A 13197-nucleotide genomic window follows, 5' to 3' on the forward strand; every position below is an offset into this window, starting at 1 on the left:
CTGGCCTCAGCTTGAGGGGGAGCTTCCTCTGTCTGAGCCAGATCCTAAAACCAGTAAATGGACATTCTAAGGAGACAGGTTTTGGCTTAACCCAAGAAAGGACTTCCTGGGAACTGAGGCTCTCCAGACAGGCCATGAACTACCTGAGGATGTAGTGAGCGCACTATGACCAGAGGTATGCAAGCAGACGGGGAACCAATGTGGCATGGGCTGCTCTGAAATAACATATGATGCAGCACTTGGCATGAGCTCCAGCACCTGGTCAGCAAGCACCTCATCAATGTTTATCTTATCTTTGTCCCATCAGAGATGATGAGTATCCCATCCCTCAGGGAAATCAAGCAGAGGCTCTAGGATTACTGGACTCTTTGAGTGCCTGGCACAGGAGTCCGTCCAGAGCAGGTGGGTACTCGCAGTGTTTGATAGACTGAATGACCCCTGCCATCCGGTCACATACGCAAGTGAGGAGCCTGCTCACCTTGAGGTGCCCCAGGTGCATGTGAGTCCGCTCAAACATGTGCAGAAAGTACTTGACTTTACTCTTGTCTGCGATGATGTACACAACCGCTTTCCTCTTGAAGCCGGCGTCCAGCAGGTCCTTGAAGATGTCCACATCGGTGAACATGTCCATGACCACAGCTATCACCTGGGAGCAAGAAGAGAGACAGGGGCCTGTCAGACAGCACAGCAGTGGGGACAGGGTGCTTCAGCAGAATGCACAGCCCTCCCATGCCACCAGCCTCTCACGGGTGCCCACTCTGGCCCCACTCCTGGAAGCTCAGGATTGGGACCAGGAAGTGAGGGACATGGGGTCTCTCTTGCCCTGAAGTTCTAGCTGCAGCCCCAGCTCTGGACTCACCAGGGGCCCTGTGTTGATGCATTCCCAGGCCTGGGCTGGCTACATGCCGCCCTCCTCGTAACACCTGGGGATGCTGAGATGAACCAGATGTGTCAATGGCCACGGAGAAGGGCAGCAGCTGGTGTGGTCACTTTCTGGGGCCTCCCCTGCATCCCTGGGCTGGAGTGGACAGAATGACAGAAAAACAAAAAACCTGAACAGACCAATAATGAGTAATGCAATTAAAGCAGTAAAAAAGTCTTCAGTCAAAGAAACACACAAGAATCATGGTTTTACTGCTGAATTCAACCAAATGTTTTTAAAACAGCTAATACCAATTTTACTCAAAATAGTTCCCCAAAAAATGAAGAGGAAGGAATACTTCCAAACTTGTTCTATGAGGCCAGCATTACCTTGGTACAAAAAGCAGACCAAAACACAACACAGAAAGAAAACCACAGGGAAATATTCCTGACGAACATAGATGCAACAAATCCTCAGTAAAATACTTGAAAAGTGCATTTGACAAGACAATAAAAAGATCATCTGCCATGATCAGGTGGGATTCATCTGAGGAATATGAGGATGATTCAATAAACACAAATAAATAAATGTGCTACATCACATTCAGTGAATCAAGAAAAAAAACCATAAAATCATTTCTGTGGATGCTGAAAAAAATTCAACATTCCTTCATAATAAAAATTCAAAAAATGAGTACAGAAAAAACCATATCTCAGCACAGTCTACTACCTGGGGAGTAGGAGCGCTTTGGGGCCTGGCCCTTCCTAGGGTAGATAGGAAGCTGCTGGTTCTGTTTGGTACCGCAGGCCTCAGTGACAATGGTGGAGGTGCAGCCAGGGCAAGGAGGAGTCCTCTCCATTCTTCTGCAGTCTCCGGAGGGTGCCCTCCTCTTGCTGGTGCCTGAGCCAGGAGTGAGTGGCAGCACTGTCTCATTCTTAACAGAATTTAGGGGGTGACTATTTGTGTATCTTTTTGCTTGTTTTTCATTTTGATAACTTATCCCTTAAGGAACAAAAGGCTTCTTTGGCTGGGTTTTGGTGTGGGAGGATCCCCTTCCCATGCAAGGCAAAGGGTGCTTTCCTGGTAAGGTGTGTGTTGGAGGGAGTTCACCAAGGGGAATAAAGGGAACCTCTCAGGAAGATGGCTGCTGTGGCAGAGCCCCACCTCTGGACAGCCTCTGGGCCACCTAGTTCCTCCTGTGGAAGAGAGGAGGCTTAGACCTGTATCACCTGTGTCATCAAACAGGTATCCTGGCTGGGCCAGTTGATTTGACCTTCCCACTTCTTCAGCCCACCTGCCCATGGTGTCACCTGGGGGAAGTGGATCCTCAGGCCACAGGGGCAGAGGCTTCTCTGGCGGGCTGATTGCTGAAGGGGGTTCTGTCCTGCCTGCTGCTCGGGAGGGCTTCTATGGCCAGGAACTGATGCTGGGACTCTTCTGTTGGTGTCCTGCTGCCTCTGTGTTGTCTCCAGGTTCTCAGGGACTCTCAGATCTGTGAAGACAAAAGGTTTCCTGGCTAGTTTGCATGGTGTGGTTGGGGTCACTTTTGCTACATGTCCCTCAGGCACCCTAGTGCCTCTGGGGGAAAAGGGAATTTTAGATTTACTAGAGAAAGAATGTGTCTATGTTGGCTCCTTATTGTTAGCAGACTTCCGAACAGTTCCACCCTAAGGTCATGGCGGAATGGTCGCCTCTTGTTGGATAGACTCCCGCTCCATTGTGGAAGAAACAGCTTAACTGGGCTGTGTTTTCTTGCTAGCTTGAAGGTAGAAAACGCTAGGTTTTTGTCTCTTTTTTCAGTTGAGTTATGGAAGTGCCATGCATAGCCACAAAACAATTCCTTCAGTTCTGGAGACGTTAGACTGTCTTCTTTCTAGCACCATCCAGCATTCTCCTTTCAGTGGGATAATAAGGGAGGGTTCCTGATCTAACAGGAAAGGTGTTCTTATATTGTACAACAAGAAACATGAACTAATGCTGAAAAATTTAGTCGTTCTTTTAAATTTAGAAACCCCTTATTATATTTATAATATTTGAAACCAGTAAAATTAAGATATCATAATTAAGATAATCTTTTAAGATTTTACATTAATTAGCATTTAGCAGATGACCATAACAAATTACTTTTATGATGTTACATTAATTGCCAATTACAGATTTCTTTCTGGTTATTACAAATCTGTTTGCAAAATTTTATTTTGTCATTTATTAAATTTTTGTATAATTAGTTGCTACATCACAGGTATACAAAGTTAGCAATGTTAAGCATGGTTACAAATACTTAAATTCAGTTTTAGTGTCTTATTTTTTATTAATAGTCTAAAACTTATAAAATGCTTTGTGCATTAGTATTGGTAACATTTTTTAGTATGAATTATCATTTCAAAAATGTTAAGAACATAGCTTTCCCATCTTTTTTTTTTTTTTTTTTTTTGAGGTGGAGTCTTGCTCTGTCGGCCAGGCTGGAGTGCAGTGGCACGATCTCTGCTCACTGCAACCTCTTCCTCCCGGGTTCAAGTGATTCTCCTGCCTCAGTCTCCTGAGTAGCTGGGATTACAGGCACGCACCACCATGCCTGGCTAATTTTTGTGTTTTCAGTAGAGACGAAGTTTCACCATATTGGTCATGCTGATCTCAAACTCCTGAACTCAGGTGATCCACCTGGCTTGGCCTCCCAAAGTGTTGGGATTACAGGTGTGAGCCACCACACCCAGCCTATTTATTTATTTTAGAGACAGGGTCTTCCTCTGTTGCCCAGGTTGAAGTGCCGTAGTGTAGTCATAACTTACAGCAGGTTCAAACTCTGGGGCTCAAGAGATCCTCCTGCCATGGCCTCCCAAAGTGCTAGGATTACAGGCGTGGGCCCTGTGCCTGGCCTAAATTGTAGTACTTTTGCAATTTGCCTCAAACGAGGGCTGATGTCTGGGCAAGGTCTGCTGCGGGCCTCCCACATGCAGGCAGTCTCTGTGCTGTGCCCTCCACCAGCGCTGAGGGTCACTTGCCCACAGGCACCCCTCTCCTTTCCCCTCTGGGAAAGGCCAGGACAAATGACTTTTGAGGTTACCTGAGGGACTTTGTCTGGAAAAGGGTGTGAAGCTGAAGCTGATGGCCTCAGTGCTCAAAGGGGAACACTTCCCACAGGTGTATGGAAGCCACAGGCCTGACAGTGGGGTCCTGGTCTTGGAGGTCTCAATCACCTGGTCACCCATTCCCCCCTCACTTAGGCATCCACCTAGCAGGCTGCTCACACCCCCTTCCATCTGTCTGTGCTCAGCCAATCACGCAAGCCAGGGTTACAGCCCTCCCTGCCCTGGGCCCTGGCTCCATGAAGCACCATGGGCCTTGGAAGACCTCCCCAAATCATCCCATGTCCCCAGCATCTTCTGCCAAGGCAGGAGTTTCCCCAGGCCCCTGCTCTGGCCACTTCCTTGGCACAGTTTGTAGCTGTGCCTGACACAGCCCACCTACCTGGCTTCTGTCCCAAACCCGCAGCCAGGCCATGTGACAGCCGCTGCCTGTGCCCAAACATTCATCCAGCCCCACCCAGGAGAGCCAGACAGACACTCACACAATCTCACCCACACATCCTTACCCACCTGGCCTTGCCACTCCCCCACCCCACCCTCCCTCTAAACCTACTGGGGCAGCAGCTTCCCTTACCTTCCGCTTGCTCCACCTCCTCCTAGAGCAGGGTCACACAGTTTCCCTCACCTTTGGCAGGTTGGTCATGGCCCTGGCAGGTCTGAGGACAGGATGGGCACAGGACTGGGTGCAGCATAGAAAGGTCAGGGAGTGCAGCCTCCTCCTCTGTGCCAGCTGCCAGGCCCTGGAGCTTACTAGGCTGATAGGGACAAAGAATGCACCAGAGGGGACAGTGACCATTGTCCCCGGGTTAGTCCACCACAGAACTGATGGGAGGTTCACAGATGTACTGAGTGCCCTGTTGCATTGGTCCTCAGGGGCAGGTGCTGAGATGGAGTTAGGAGAGCAAAGGGGAGGAAGGGAGCTGCGCATAGTGTCTCATGCCTGTAAATCCTAGCACTTGCAGAGGCCAAGGTGGGAGGATTTCTTGAGGCCAGGAGTTTGAGACCAGCCTGGGCAAAATAGTGAAACTCTGTCTCTACGAGAAAAAAAAAAAAATAGACAGGCATGGTGGCTGTATTCCCTGCTACTCGGGAGACTAAGGTGTGAGGATCAGTTGAGCCCAGGAGTTGGAGGTTGCAGTGAGGTATGATCATGCCACTGCACTCCAGCCTGGGCAACAGAGCAAGACCCTGTCTCAAGAAGAAAAAAAAAATGGGGAAGAAGGGGATTGGGCAGAGGGCACCAGCAGAGGAGCTCTGGATCTAAGTGCCTGACAGAGGAGTCCCCTGTTAGACAGACAAGGCCCTGATACCACTTGCTCAGTCACTGGCCAGCAGGGAAGAGGGTGACCTCGATCGGAGAGCTGAGGGGACCCTGAAGGTGCTGACAGCTGGGCAGTGATGAGTCCTTCCAAAGGGGCATCTCGCCTTCCCCACTCGGTCATGCTGGGCCAGGCCGGGTAGCAGGTGCCCTGGGCTGCAGACATTAAGCCTTTAGAATGGAAGCTGGTTGACGGCAGGACTGCAGCCAGCTACTCTGGCCATGGAATACTCTGGTATTCCAGGACTACATCTCTACTCTTGCCTCCCTGGTCTGTCACAGGCCAGGACCCACAAGGCCCATGGCATGCTTCAGTGAATGTGTACAGGAATGAGGGAATGAACTTCTTCGAAAGAAGTTCCTGTGTGGTGAGATTCTTACAACTACAGCTCAACTAACACAGTGCTGGGGGGACCTACTAGAGTTGACAAGATCCTCTGGGGGCACAAGTGGCCATGGCTGTGCACCAGTGGCTGGATATTTCTGAAAAATGAAAAAAAATTAAACTAGTAGTCATTCAAGATGATGTAGAATTAATGTACTGAAAAGCATTGATGAACATGGTCCGGCTCAACAGGAAAGCTGCAGGAATCGTGCACACGTTCAATGCCCACGCAGCCACTGACATCACTGGCTTCGGGGTCACAGGTACAGAATGTGACCAAGCAGCAAAGGGGCTCTCTTTTTAAAGGTGCTTTGATAGGCAGGCACGGTGGCTCATGCCTGTAATCCCAGCACTATGGGAGGCCGAGGTAGGCAGATCACCGGAGACTGTGAGTTCGAGACCAGCCTGACCAACATGGAGAAACTCCATCTCTACTAAAAATACAGAAAATTAACCAGGCATGGTGGCACATGTCTGTAATCCCAGCTACTTGGGAGGCTGAGGTAGGAGAATCACTTGAACCTGGGAGGTGGAGATTGCGGTGAGCCGAGATCGCGCCATTGCACTCCACCCCGGGCAACAAGAGCAAAACTGTCTCTAAATAATATAAAATAAAAAGTGTTTTCACATATGACAGACATTACCAATAGTGTCAAATAGCAGTTGGTGTCTTTTCATTTTATGTATGTTTATCATATAAGTCTGTTTTTTTTAGTGTTTTGAATGGTTTTCTGGAAAGACAGCATTTAAGTGGCACAGGATGGTATCCTAGTGTAAGAGCGTTGCTTGAATCCTTTGTCTTTGAAAAGCCTACTCTTGGACCGGGCATGGTGGCTCACGCCTGTAATCCCAGCACTTTGGGAGGCCAAGGCAGGTGGATCATGAGGTCAAGAGATTGAGACCATCCTGGCCGACACGGTGAAACCCCGTCTTGGCCGGTCACGGTGGCTCACACCTGTAATCCCAGCACGTTGGGAGGCTGAGGTGGGCGGATCATGAGGTCAAGAAATTAAGACCATCCTGTGAATGGTGAAACCCCATCTCTACTAAAAGTACAAAAAATTAGCCGGGTGTGGTGGCGGGTACCTGTAGTCCCAGCTACTCAGGAGGCTGAGGCAGGAGAATGGCGTGAACCCGGGAGGCAGATAAACCCTGTCTCTACTAAAAATACAAAAAAATTAGCCGGGCATACTTACGGGCACCTGTAGTCCCAGCGACTTGGGAGGCTGAGGCAGGAGAATCACTTGAACCTGGGGGACAGAGGTTTCAGTGAGCCGAGATTGTGCCACTGCCCTCCAGCCTGGTGAGAGAGTGAGACCCTGTTTCCAAAAAAAAAAAAAAAAAGAAAAAGAAAAAGAAAAAAAGAAAAGAAAAAAGAAAAGAAAAGAAAAAAGAAAAGCCTAGTTTTGTCACTCAAGAGCATCTCACACCCAGGACAGTTTCCAGTACTGGATTCTGTTCAACACAGTAAGTGCTTCATTGCATAAAAAACACTTTGAAGACAAAAAGAAATTTCATTTTTTGTAGCCTTCCTGATATTTATAGTAATACTATTAACTGTTTATTGACAACAAAAATGACATATTTGCAATGTGATGATGTGATGTAATTAGTTTTTTGGTTTTTGTTTTTTTTTTTAACCGAGTTTTGCTCTTGTTGCCCAGGCCAGTGTGCAGTGGCAGAATCTCAGCTCACTGGCACCTCTGCCTCCCAGGTTCAAGCGATTCTCCTGCCTCAGCCTCCCTAAAGAGCTGGGACTACAGGCTCCGCCACCATGCCTAACTTTTGTACTTTTAGTAGAGACAGGTTTTCGTCATATTCGGCAGGCTGGTCTCCAACTCCTGACCTCAGGTGATCTGCCCATCTTGGCTTCCCAAAATGCTGGAATTATAGGCATGAGCCACAGCGCCCAGCCGAAATGTGATGTTTCTTATTGTAACAAGGAATTGCCTTTTAAAGGGAAGTTCATGTATTATACTCATTTGCAATATATAATTATACAAATAATTTTTAAATATAGTCAATAACAAAGATTGTTCTGTGTATGGTAGTGTTTAAAACCTTTTTTTTCCCCAAGATGGAGTCTCACCCATTGCCCAGGCTGCAGTGCAAGAGCGTGATCTCGGCTCACTGCAACCTCTTCCTCCCGGGTTCAAGTAGTTCTTCTGCCTCAGCCTCCCGGGTAGCTGGGATTACAGGCGTGTGTCACCACACCTAGCTAATTTTTTATTTTTAGTAGAGATGGAGTTTTACCATGTTGGCCAGGCTGCTCTCGAACTCCCGACCTCAGGTGATCCTTTTATCTTAGCCTCCCAAAGTGCTGTAATTACAGGCGTGAGCGACTGCGCCCGGCCAATACATTTTTTAAAATTTTGTATATTGATTTCAGGCTTTTTATTTTCTTAAAAACAGCAGCTATTTAGCCTAATTCTTAGCAGTGTTTTGATCTCTGGGCCAGTAGTATTTTATACATGCTTTTTGTGATCTGTGTTCACAATCTGCATTGCCAATGTTGCAGCTCAAACGTAAGCTCGGCTTGTTATTCAATAAATATTTAATTTTTAAACTTGCTTCTGTATGGCTAGGTGCAATGGCTCATGCCTGTAATCCCAGCACTTTGGGAGACTGAGGTGGGTGGATCATGTGAGGTCAGGAGTTCCAAGACCAGCCTGGTCAAAAACTCCATCTCTTCTAAAAGTAAATAGTGTATAAGCCCTGGGTCCTACGCTCTGGGTATAAGCACCGGGTCCTAGGCACTGGGTATAAGACTTGGTCCTATGTTCACCCCAGGACCCCCTAGCACAGGTCTAGTGGCTTCTTGTTATTAGAGGTGAATGTGATCCTGGGCACCATTTCTTTGGGGGAAAACTGGATTCTTTGGGGCTCCAATTCGTCTATGTTGCTGGCTCTCCTAGGCTGTCAGTACCACATCCCACATTCTCCTGTGTACGGGGGGGAAGGGCACCCCAGGCACTCCCTTCACACTTCCCCCATGAGGCTGAAAGTGGCCAAATTCTCCCATAGAAGTTTCCTGCTTCCTTGAATAAACATAGAAATTGATCATCCCAGCCTAAAGAAAGTTACATTTGTCTCAGTGGAGTTGTTTTCTTGGGAAATCTCCCAGAGAACGGTAGGGAGCTGAAACTTACCAGCTCGGGGCCTGACAGTGAGAGCGGGCCCCTCACCCCTCCCGCACCCCTCTGGAGCGCCTCAGCCACCTGGTGTCTGTTGACCAACGCCTCTGCCTCCCTCCTCCCTAACTCTTGTTTTCCCACAACTGGTTACCTTTCTTCCCGGCCAGGCCTCCGGGACCCCCACCCTCTGCACTGCTCTGGATGCTCACAAAGGCTCTCCTGCCCGCTCCCTGCCCAGCTCCTCCCCTCCTTCTGCCTTTGACCATGCAGAGGCCGAGCTCCACTATGCTTCTGCCTCTGAGAAATAGCTGGGGGTGCGCTGCAGGGGAGCCTGGAGCATGGGTAGGGGAAGGGGTTTTGGGGAGAGGGCGTTGTTCTCAGAGTCCTCTGTGTGGCAAACCCCAGGAGTACCAGATGTTGCATCTCCACCTGGCTTCCCTGCCCGCTGTGCAGTAGAAAGGGCGCACATGGTGAAAGGAGTGGCTGTGCTTGCAGAGGTGCACGGACCCATCTACTGGTGGCCTTTCCAGCACCCGCCCGTCTTCCACCTGTCTGGCTGCTACCGCGCCATGCTCCTGCCCGTGCCCAGTGGCGTCTGACTCCCGTCCGCGTCCTGACCCCATTCTGCACCTGCGCGCCCCGCTCCTACCTAAGGCGGACCGGCGCCCGCTCCTACTCGCCGCCTGGAGCTGCCCCTTCCGGCTCCTTCGGAGCAGCCGGCACCCGCCTGGCCCAACAGTGATCAGAGTAGGGCGCGCAGCCGCTGAATGCTCTGGAGTCCCTGCCCGGAGGTGCCACGCCCGCGTCGGCCACACCCGGGCTGGCATGGGGCTGCGGGACTTAGCGCCGCACCCCACCGACCAGAGCCACCGTCCCTACAGCCGCGGCCCCAGCGCGCACTGGGGATAGCAAAGACGACATCCGGTGCTGCCGCGGCTGCTCGGCAAGTCAGTCTTGCTGGTTACAGGCGCCCGCACCGGCCAGCGCAAAGGTGGCCCAGAGTGCCAAGTGGCGGAGCCAAGGCTTTGAGCACCACTTTTCTGCTTGCGCTGGGCAGGGGGCTGCATGTGATCGGCCACCTGGCCTTGGCCGGGAGCGCACTGGTGGCGGGCAGCGGGCAGGTCTCTGGCAGGAGCAGGCGCCCGTTGGCAGCGGGGCCAGTGCTCAGAACCTAGCGCTGTGGGAGTTCCCAGTGTGGTTGTCCCGAGCGCCAAAGCCGGTATCCTGAAGGAACCAGGACAGCTCTTTCAGGGCAGGTGTGGGCGAAGGGGCAGGGAGGGAGCCCAGGAAGCCGCGACAGGCACCGGGGTCTGTTTTTGCAGGAGGTGGCACAGTCCTGGTTTCTTAAAAAATTGTATTTCTTTATGCTTTAAGTTCTGGGGTACATGTGCAGAATGTGCAGGTCCGTTAATAGGTATACATGTGCCATGGTGGTTTGCTGCACCCATCAACCCGTCATCAACATTAGGTATTTCTAATGCGATCCCTCCCCCCGGCCCCAACAGGGCTCAGTGTGTGATGTTCCCCTCCCTGTGTCCACGTATTCTCATTGTTCAGCTCCCACTTATGAGAACACGTGGTGTTTGGTTTTCTGTTCCTGTTTGCTGAGAATGTTTTCCAGCTTCATCCATGTCCCTCCAAAGGACACGAACTCATCCTTTTTTGCATTCTATGGTGTATATGTGTCACATTTTCTTTATCCAGTCTATCATTGATGGGGATTTGGGTTGGTGCCAAGTCTTCACTATTGTGAACATTGCGGCAATAAACATACGTGTGCATGTGTCTTTATAGTAGAATGACTGATCATCTTTTGGGTATATACCCAGTAATGGGATTTTCTAGTTCTAGATCCTTGATGTGGAGAAATAGGAACGCTCTTACACTGTTGGTAGGAGTGTACATTAGTTCAACCATTGTGGAAGACAGTGTGGCGATTCCTAGTTTCCTTTTTGACCTCTACCTTCCTCATTCCTCCTCCAGCTCTGCCGCTTTGGTTGGCAGAGGAGTGCAGGGGCTCTCTTTGGCAAGGTTGCTTTGCTCTCCTGCATTTTTGCCACCCTGGTCTTTAAAAAGCTAAAAGCCTGTTGTTTCTGGGGTGGGCTCCCTTGGAGGGGTGCAGTGGGCTGAGACCCAGCCTGTAGCCTGGGAGTTCTGTGCCACTGTCTGGCAGGGCACCTGAAGATGTAGCTTTGGGGCCATGGGAGGCTCAGGGCCAACACTTACGGGTGCAAGTTTTTGGCCTGGGTATCAGGAGCCAGCGGGCTGCACTGAGGACTAGGTGCAGGGTGTGGCACAGAGTTGAGTGTCGGGGGCAGAGTTGCTGCAGTGCAGAGGACAGAGGCCAAATTCTCCTATAGAATATGTTTACTGCTTCTTTGAATGAATGTGGAAATTGCTCCTCCCAGTTTTAAAGTTACATTTCAGTGGAGTTGGTTTCTCAGGAAACCTCCCAAACAACAGTAGGAAATTCAAGAGGTGGTGCGGGGGGTGGGGTGGTCCTGGGCATCAAAAGGCAGGGGTGACAGAGCAGGAGCACCATCATCTCAAACACTGCCACTTTAACTTCCAGCTCCCTTTCTAGCCCCATGCATTTCAAGGAAATCACTTCACTTCTAACTACAAGCAGCAGCCAGAAAGAGCAAGACAGTGAAACACAGATAAGACAGCTCAGGCACAGAGGGAGGTGGCGGGAAAGTCTCTCAAGTAACTGCCAAACTTCACCCTCATAACAATGGGCCCCAGTAAACCAGTGGGCCTTAAGCACAGTCCTTTCCCTTCAGGTGCACTAAAATATCGGGAAGCTACAAGCAGACTCAGGGGAAGACGGAAGTATGCCTGCAGCTGCAGCAAGATGTACGAACGCACACACAACTGTCCCGCCAGGTAAGCACGGCAAAGACACACACAGGCAGCGCAGCCTCTGATAAACTTTCCCACCCTGAATCCTTAAAAACTCTTAGCCTGTAAGGGAGTGCGGGTTCCGACCTAACTTTGTCATTAGTCCCTCCCAGGTTTGAAATCAACCTGTTGACTCTTGAGTTTGTAGCTGTGCCTGACACAGCCCACCTACCTGGCTTCTGTCCCAAACCCGCAGCCAGGCCATGTGACAGCCGCTGCCTGTGCCCAAACATTCATCCAACCCCACCCAGGAGAGCCAGACAGACACTTACACACCCTCACCCACACACCCTCACCTGCCTGGCCTTGCCACTCCCCCACCCCACCCTCCCTCTAAACCTACTGGGGCAGCAGCTTCCCCTACCTTCTGCTTGCTCCACCTCCTCCTAGAGCAGGGTCACACAGTTTCCCTCACCTTTGGCAGGTTGGTCACGGCCCTGGCAGGTCTGAGGACAGGATGGGCACAGGACTGGGTGCAGCATAGAAAGGTCAGGGAGTGCAGCCTCCTCCTCTGTGCCAGCTGCCAGGCCCTGGAGCTTACTAGGCTGATGGGGACAAAGAATGCACCAGAGGGGACAGTGACCATTGTCCCCGGGTTAGTCCACCACAGAACTGATGGGAGGTTCACAGATGTACTGAGTGCCCTGTTGCATTGGTCCTCAGGGGCAGGTGCTGAGATGGAGTTAGGAGAGCAAAGGGGAGGAAGGGAGCTGCGCATAGTGGCTCATGCCTGTAAATCCTAGCACTTGCAGAGGCCAAGGTGGGAGGATTTCTTGAGGCCAGGAGTTTGAGACCAGCCTGGGCAAAATAGTGAAACTCTGTCTCTACGAGAAAAAAAAAAAAAAAAGCCAGGCATGGTGGCTGTATTCCCTGCTACTCGGGAGACTAAGGTGTGAGGATCAGTTGAGCCCAGGAGTTGGAGGTTGCAGTGAGGTATGATCATGCCACTGCATTCCAGCGTGGGCAACAGAGCAAGACCCTGTCTCAAGAAGAAAAAAAAATGGGGAAGAAGGGGATTGGGCAGAGGGCACCAGCAGAGGAGCTCTGGATCTAAGTGCCTGACAGAGGAGTCCCCTGTTAGACAGACAAGGCCCTGATACCACTTGCTCAGTCACTGGCCAGCAGGGAAGAGGGTGACCTCGATCGGAGAGCTGAGGGGACCCTGAAGGTGCTGACAGCTGGGCAGTGATGAGTCCTTCCAAAGGGGCATCTCGCCTTCCCCACTCGGTCATGCTGGGCCAGGCCGGGTAGCGGGTGCCCTGGGCTGCAGACATTAAGCCTTTAGAATGGAAGCTGGTTGACGGCAGGACTGCAGCCAGCTACTCTGGCCATGGAATACTCTGGTATTCCAGGACTACGTCTCTACTCTTGCCTCCCTGGTCTGTCACAGGCCAGGACCCACAAGGCCCATGGCATGCTTCAGTGAATGTGTACAGGAATGAGGGAATGAACTTCTTCGAAAGAAGTTCCTGCGTGGTGAGGTTCTGGAACTTGGACTCAGCGACCTGCAT

This window comes from Chlorocebus sabaeus, chromosome 23, assembly GCF_047675955.1.
Source record: "Chlorocebus sabaeus isolate Y175 chromosome 23, mChlSab1.0.hap1, whole genome shotgun sequence".
Taxonomy (NCBI): domain Eukaryota; kingdom Metazoa; phylum Chordata; class Mammalia; order Primates; family Cercopithecidae; genus Chlorocebus; species Chlorocebus sabaeus.